Below are 7,820 nucleotides of genomic sequence, written 5' to 3'. Positions count from 1 at the left end.
CTTTCTTTTGGCAAATAATCGGAATAAAAAACTCGAATTAAAGGATAGTATAATGGACGTACACTTACCCCAATGTGTCGAACGAAAGGAGGCCCTTTGACGAACGCAGGAACCGTGAGGCGACGTTCGGGGTCCGAAGAAGAAGAAGACCGATTTCGGAACAAAGAACAAAGCAGGAGCTGGACACGGGTGACTACGCGACTGCTCCGAAGCACAACCGAAACCACACTGGGGCCGGCCTCTCGGAACAAAGGAAAGCGGAGGAGGATGAGCGAGGAGGAGAGAGAAAGAAACAAAGAGAAAGACAAAAGAACAAACGAGCAATTAGCGGGCCAAAGAAAGAAACCGGGGGGACAAACAAAGAGAAGGAAAAAAAAGTAACCGTTGCCACGGGTTACTAAGAAGCGTGTGCGTGCGCAACTTGGTAACGGCGGATGGATGGATAGATAAATACGGCTGAGCCCTTTGGATCCGGCGGTAGCTTACGCCACCTAGCCACAAAAACGTCGGGAAAGTGGATCGCGCTGCCTGGTGGAGGGCAGACACACCACTCGCCTCGGCTAGTGTGTCTGCCCTCCGCCAGGAGGCACTCAATTTTATTTTGAACTATTTATTAAGGGAAGCATTCTCGTTGATCTCCCTTCATTAATACTGGTCGTATCTCATCACCGCTGGCACCGATGTGTTCCTTGTTCTTTCTAGACTCTATGGACACCACTTTGAACGTGTGAAATAAAAGCTTTCGCGAAGCTACGACGCTTTCACCGTGGGCATGGTCATGGCGGCCAATTCTAATTTCCGAACCTGTGTTCGGCCCTCCGAGGCTGAATTTTCGTTTCCGAGACGCGATGTTGGTGTCAAACGTGAGCACGCGTTCCGTAGAAGACCCGACGACTGTAGTTTACCTCGGATCGAGTCGATGGATTACTGTACGGGCACTGACGCGACTTCCCGCACGAAAGCAGTCATTTTCAGGTTCGATATTGCTCACCGCTTCATCATTTGCTACCACAATTTGCTTTTTTGTTCTGAAGCGCTCCCTCGGGTAAAAGGAACGTTCGCTATGCGCGCGAGATTAATTTAATTCATTCATCTCGTGCGGCGCGCGCTCGGCGGAGCGGCTGGTCGTTTGAAGGCTCACCAGAGCGCGAGCAAGACCCGCGTCGAATACCGATATTTCATCCAACTGCTTCTTGATAGGTCTATGCTCGGCAAAGAAAGCTTTCACTATAAAGTGTATACTCTATAATTGAGCTCTAAAGCGCGTCCGCCGCGAAATGATGGAATACTGCCTCGGGAAAGGAGATGACAAGGTTCATTTTGAAATTGAGGTGTGCGATCAAACTATAATAGGGGGGAAAAAGGCATTCCACAATTCTGCGAGCCTGGCCTAAAAAATATATTTGGCGTGAGATCGTTTCGCGTATCTTTTTGAATGTAGGGCGCTAAAGATTGTTTTGTCTTTTGTGCAGCTCGAGCGAGTTGCACGGCTGGCCCTCCGTTTCAAGAAACCAATGGCCTCCTGACCCGAGTCTTCTTCAGCTGCGGATGACCGCTTCAATGGAAACACCGATTGTGACAACTCTCTGCGAGCAACATGTGTGTTCACCTGTGCTTCATCAAAGACCGCGGGATGGGAAACACCGATTGTGACAACTCTCTGCGAGCAACATATGTGTGAAATCGTGCTAGCTAGCTCCTAGGTAAAAAAAAAAGAACACTATACGAACTGTGAGATTTTCATGGCAGGGTACTAATAAGGAAGTGTGTTTTTACATTGAGACAGCTCGTCTGAAAAATTGTATTCTTGGCCTAATAAACTCTGAGGTCTCAAAAAGAAATGAGCTGATTCTTGTTTTTCTGGCGCAGTGAAGACTCGTTAAATGTGTCACTTCTTTTTTATTTATGTCTTCAGGCCCCTGCTGTCCACCTCGGGAAAAGGTTTGTTCCTGCAGAGCTTTTTGTAGACACGCCCCTACAGTACAACTGGCCCCACACTTTCTATTTTCTCCCCTTGTGCACTTTCAGGCACAAGATGAGCTCAGCTGAAGCATGAGTAACCTTCTAGCTTGCTACCTGTTCAGCTTCAACCCTCAAGCTACGTCCGTTTTACCTTGACGGCCAAAATCTGAATGCAGGCGTTGTTTCTGCGCCAAACCAAAAGTGTGCCTTTTGTCTCCGAGGGACGTTCATTCTGTGTTATGGTCGTCTTTTCCAGAGACGGTGAGGACAAATACACATCTGTGCTGCAAGAGGGACTCCACACAACCCTACAGAGCTTTTTGTATACATGCCCCTAGAGTACAACTGGCCCCAACTTTTGCGTGTGCTGTCTCGAAGAAATTTGACACACAAACACTCCTACCTGGTGCGAGACCCTTCCCCAACAATTTGATAGTTGTACGAGCGAGCGGCAGCTCTTTGAAGTCTTGCTCGCGCTCTGGTGAGCCTTCAAACGACCAGCCGCTCCGCCGAGCGCGCGCCGCACGAGATGAATGAATTAAATTAATCTCGCGCGCATAGCGAACGTTCCTTTTAACCGAGGGAGCGCTTCAGAACAAAAAAGCAAAGTGTGGTAGCAAATGATGAAGCGGTGAGCAATATCGAAAAACGTTTAAAATTTCATCGCTCCAGCTCGTCTAGAACTCGTTATATTCGCGAAAACGGGTTTTGGGACTCTGCTCGGACATCACCGACCACAAACTTTTGCTCATAACTTTATTAGCTACATCGATGAGACGCGCATCGAATGTTCCTCGGAACATAATCACACTCCCCTGGTTAAAATAAATGTCCTAGCTAGCCTACGGTCTTCTTTTTCGCTGAAAAAAGAACTGGAAAAACAGCCGAAATCATTCCAGTACTGAGTGGTCTTATTAGGTCGAATAAACAAGTTTCGCGTGCGCTGTCTCGAAGAAATTTGACACACAAACACTGCTACCTGGTACGAGACCCTTCCCCAACAATTTGATAGTTGTACCTATAATTGTTTTCTAATTACGAGCGGGCGGCAGCTCTTTGAAGAATATCAATCCACTCGTGCTCGGGAGACCGTCCCTGTTGATCGAAAAGTCTCGATTGAGATGAGCTGACACGGTTTCACTGCACGCACATTTTCCTATGATGTTGTTTTCACGACCACAATCGATGAATGCACTCCAGCGGTCTTGAATATTCACGGGTGAACGATTGAACTTGGTCGGGGTTTTGAATCTCCAAGCAGAGTCCCCAAAACCTGTTTTCGCGAATATAACGAGTTCTAGACGAGCTGGAGCGATGAAAATTTAACCGTGCGTCTAAATTCAGAGCGCGATCATTCGCTGCAAATTAGAACCTTCCAACTATCGTAGTTTTCTTTATACGAGCATATGCCAAATCAGAACACCACAGAATGAAGCCTTACACATACTTTTCTACGGAACGCGTGCTCACGTTTGACACCAACATCGCGTCTCGGAAACGAAAATTCAGCCTCGGAGGTCCGAACACATGTTCGGAAAGTACAATTGGCCGCCATGACCATGCCCACGGCAAAAGCGTCGTAGCATCGCGAAACCTTTTATTACACACGTTCAAAGTGGTGTCCGTAGAGTCTAGAAAGACCAAGGAACACATCGCTGCGAATTAGAACCTTCCAACTATCGTAGTTTTCTTTATACAAGCGGAAATGCAAAATCAGAACACCACAGAATGAAGCCTTACACATACTTTTCTACGGAACGCGTGCTCACGTTTGACACCAACATCGCGTCTCGGAAACGAAAATTCAGCCTCGGAGGTCCGAACACATGTTCGGAAAGTACAATTGGCCGCCATGACCATGCCCACGGCAAAAGCGTCGTAGCATCGCGAAACCTTTTATTACACACGTTCAAAGTGGTGTCCGTAGAGTCTAGAAAGACCAAGGAACACATCGCTGCGAATTAGAACCTTCCAACTATCGTAGTTTTCTTTATACAAGCGGAAATGCAAAATCAGAACACCACAGAATGAAGCCTTACACATACTTTTCTACGGAACGCGTGCTCACGTTTGACACCAACATCGCGTCTCGGAAACGAAAATTCAGCCTCGGAGGTCCGAACACAGGTTCGGAAATTAGAATTGGCCGCCATGACCATGCCCACGGTAAAAGCGTCGTAGCATCGCGAAACCTTTTATTACACACGTTCAAAGTGGTGTCCGTAGAGTCTAGAAAGACCAAGGAACACATCGGTGCTAGCGGTGACGAGATACGACCAGTATTAATGAAGCGAGATCGAAGAAAGGATCGGTGCCTAAAGTGAGGAAAGCGAATGGCTGGCTTCGATGTGAAAACTTTCAAACGCCGTTTATTTCGCGAAACTCGCATCACACAAGAAAAGAAATCGGTCTCTGTCCAGTCCAGGGGCGGCTGGGAACAAGTGTCCCCCATTTGATATCGTAAATTCAAGGTCGTAATATAGATTTCAGAAATTCAATATTTTCAATGGTAAAACAAAAGGCACCAGGTGGCGGGATTTACCGACCGGTCGGAATTGCTCAGCCGCACTCATGGATCCATTCATTCGAAACGGGTCATCTATCTATTCATTCATAAAAAATGTAATTCCTGGCCGTGTTTTAAAATTAACGAAATCATACTGCGAGGTAAAGCTTCTGTACACCTGGCGTTTTGAAACCTGCCTGCGTCCAGCGTTCTTTCATTTCTGCTGTCACGTGACACGATCCGCCCGAGTAACTCGGGTTTATTAGGGTGAGATTTGAAACACAGCCCTGGTTTAATAAAACCAAACTTAGAATTACGGGAATCGTCTTATTTTTGAAAACGATGTCGTCGAGACCCGTGTTCCACAACAAGTTTAAATTATTTAGGTCAAGTATTTAGAAATTTACCGCCCATTCGTGGTTCTGGTTTGGTTTTTGCAAAAAAAGCAAATGGCTGCCGCGTGTTTTGCTCGCAACCGGAGGTGATTCAATCGCACGAAGCTCGGAAAGTAGGCTAGCTAGGACATTTATTTTAACCAGGGAGTAAGATTATGTTCCGAGGAACATTCGAGGCGCGTCTCATCGATGTAGGTATTCTAAAAAGAAAGTTATCAACAGAAGTTTACGTGTAAGTAAGGCTTCACTGTACGATGTTTTGACTTGACATATGCTCGTATAAAGAAAACTACGATAGCTAGAGGGTTCTAATTCGCAGCGAATGATCGCGCTTTGAATTTAGACGCACTGTTAAAATTTCATCGCTCCAGCTAGTCTAGAACTCGTTATATTCGCGAAAACAGGTTTTGGGACTCTGCTCGGAAATTAACAAGCCCGACCAAGTTCAATCGTTCGCCTGTGGATATTCAAGACCGCTGGAGTGCATTCATCGATTGTGGTCGTGAAAACAACATCATAGGAACATGTGTGTGCAGTGAAACCGCGTCAGCTCATCTCAATCGAGACTCATCGATCAACAGGGAGGGTGTCCCGAGCACAAGTGGATGGATATACTTCAAAGAGCTGCCGCTCGCTCGGAATTAGAAAACCATTAAGCGATCCGATTGTCGGGAAAGGGTGTCGCACCAGGTAGGAGTGTTTGTGTGTCAAATTTCTTCGAGATAGCAAACGCAAAAGTTGTTTTATCGACCTAATAAAACCGCTCGGAGAACTCGGCTCATTTCTGGTGTTTTTTCTGTTTTTTTTTGTTGTTTTTTTTAGTGAAAAAAGATGACTCTTCAGATTACCATTTCTTTTAGGTAATTGAGAAGTTGCATTAAAGAAACGGCCTGCACAGTAAATACAAATGGTTCTATTGCGATTATTTCATAACTGAACCAGAAAAGCACATTAATGTTGGCCTAATAAGAGAGTCGGCTGTTTTTTATGTACTGCTCATGTCTAGGAAACTAAGAGTGCTAGAGCGACGATTCATTTTTGATACGAGTGCTTGCTTTCCTCCTGTAATGAACGAGCCCAGGTTGGTTAACACAGCTGGTGTCAAAGTTTATGTACGAACGCAAAAGCTGAAGGTAGTCCTGATTTTTCGAGCCTTTGAACAGTGGCGTGGGGTTTTGTAGTGTCTGAGAATAAAGAGGCACTGCAGACAAGAAGACTGTGTCCTCGGTGTTGCTTGCCCAGCCCCGTAAGATGTGGAGACACACTTCATTGAAAACCTACGTGATTTACTGAGACAGGGGTTTCTGCAGAACCCCGTAGGGGGCTGTGCAGAGAATACAGGTCGACATCAAGCCTTCAGAACTCACAGGTACCATTCGACAAGAATGCTGTAGCTGGACTTGAAACAAGCCGACGTGGGAAAGTACAGAAGCCGAGAAAACAAATGTGTCGGCCAAGCCGTAGCAAGGACGTCCCAGCACGACTGCGGACAGCGTTATCCTGGCTGTGCAAAGTGGACGTCCCTCGGAGACAAAAGGCAGACTTTTGGTATTCCGCAGTAACCATGCCTGCGTTCAAATTTTGGCCGTCAAGGGAAAAGGGACGTAGCTTGAGGGTTCCAACTGAACAGGTAGCAAGCTGGAAGGTTACTCGTGCTTCAGTTTAGCTCATCTTGCGCCAGAAAGTGCACAAGGGGACAAAATAGAAAGTGTCGGGCCAGTTGTACTGTAGGGGCATGTTTGTTTGTTTGTTTGTTTATTGGAACTTTTGACAATACAGGATTGTCATGGTGCTGAGGCAAAAGGTGACAGTAAGTCACCTGACCAGGCCCCTAGCACCAGACTACACTTGCAGCAGATGCAGCAGATGCAGCAGGCAGACTAGTGGTAGAGTGCTATAGTTAACCATAAACAAAAACAAAAAATACACAGTAACTAGATCACTACACTACATACGCTCTTGCAATGAAAAATAAATAATTCGCAACATCCAACAAAAATATATGAACTACATTACTACAATTACATCTGTACACATAATTTAGAAGACCACAGTATTATGCGGAAAGTAAAAAATATGTTTTTGATTTTTTTCTGAAAGTCAAGAGGTTTGAATTATGATCGATTATATCGATCAAGCCAGGGTGGAGGTTGAGAAGATTGGGAATCTGCCAAGATAGTAATTGCGTACCGTAATTTGTTCTGGTTCTGATTTTTATAAAGTTTGTATTTCTAAAATTGTAGTGTGTATCAGTATTCGTATATGTAGAAAGGAATAATTCACGGTGAGTTTTAACTTGGGAGAATATAACCTCAGACAATCGTTGATTATACAGTGCCTCAATATTCAGGATACGATGTTTCTCAAAGTATTGGAATGTATGATCGCGGCTTGATAGGTTTTCAATAAATCGTATACTTTTTTTCTGCATTAAGTGCAAACTAGTCATATTACATTTAGATGTAACCCCCCAGACAAGTAAACAATAGTGCAGTCGAGAATGAACAGTAGTGAAATAGAGCTGACGTTTTAGCCACATTGGTAATAAGGCATGAAATCTATTCAGCATGCCAATAGACTGTGCGATGTCACGCTTCACAAAATTCACATGACATGTCCAGCGAAGGTTTTCATGAAAATGTATGCCTAAGAATTTGTATTCGGTAACCCTTTCTAGTGACCGTGACTGTAATACAATTTCGGTAGTAAGGTTAACTGGTCTGTTAATTGAGGAAAAAACAATATATTTTGTTTTGTCAACATTTAGAAGCAGCTGATTCGCATCAAGCCACTTCGATAAGTTTTTGAGCCATGCGTTTGTGACAGGAATAAGAGATGATAGGTCCCTGGATGAAAAAAAAACACTCGTGTCATCGGCGTAAAGTACTATGTCTGGCGTATGGGGGATAGCAACAATGTCATTGATATAAAGAAGGAATAGTATAGGTCCTAATATT

At 44.9% G+C, this 7,820-nt stretch overlaps 1 long non-coding RNA gene across 1 annotated transcript; it reads left to right on the top strand.

Moving 5' to 3' along the window:
- The first annotated feature begins 420 nt into the window (after window positions 1-420).
- Window positions 421-1,703, top strand: LOC120848214. Its single transcript, XR_006077181.1, has 2 exons — window positions 421-725; window positions 1,473-1,703. It is a non-coding gene; the product is annotated as an uncharacterized LOC120848214 (long non-coding RNA).
- The last annotated feature ends 6,117 nt before the right edge of the window (window positions 1,704-7,820 follow it).

Source organism: Ixodes scapularis, unplaced genomic scaffold, assembly GCF_016920785.2.
Source record: "Ixodes scapularis isolate PalLabHiFi unplaced genomic scaffold, ASM1692078v2 ptg001131l_1___fragment_1__unscaffolded, whole genome shotgun sequence".
Classification (NCBI taxonomy): domain Eukaryota; kingdom Metazoa; phylum Arthropoda; class Arachnida; order Ixodida; family Ixodidae; genus Ixodes; species Ixodes scapularis.
This window is presented reverse-complemented; position numbering and strand designations above follow the sequence as displayed.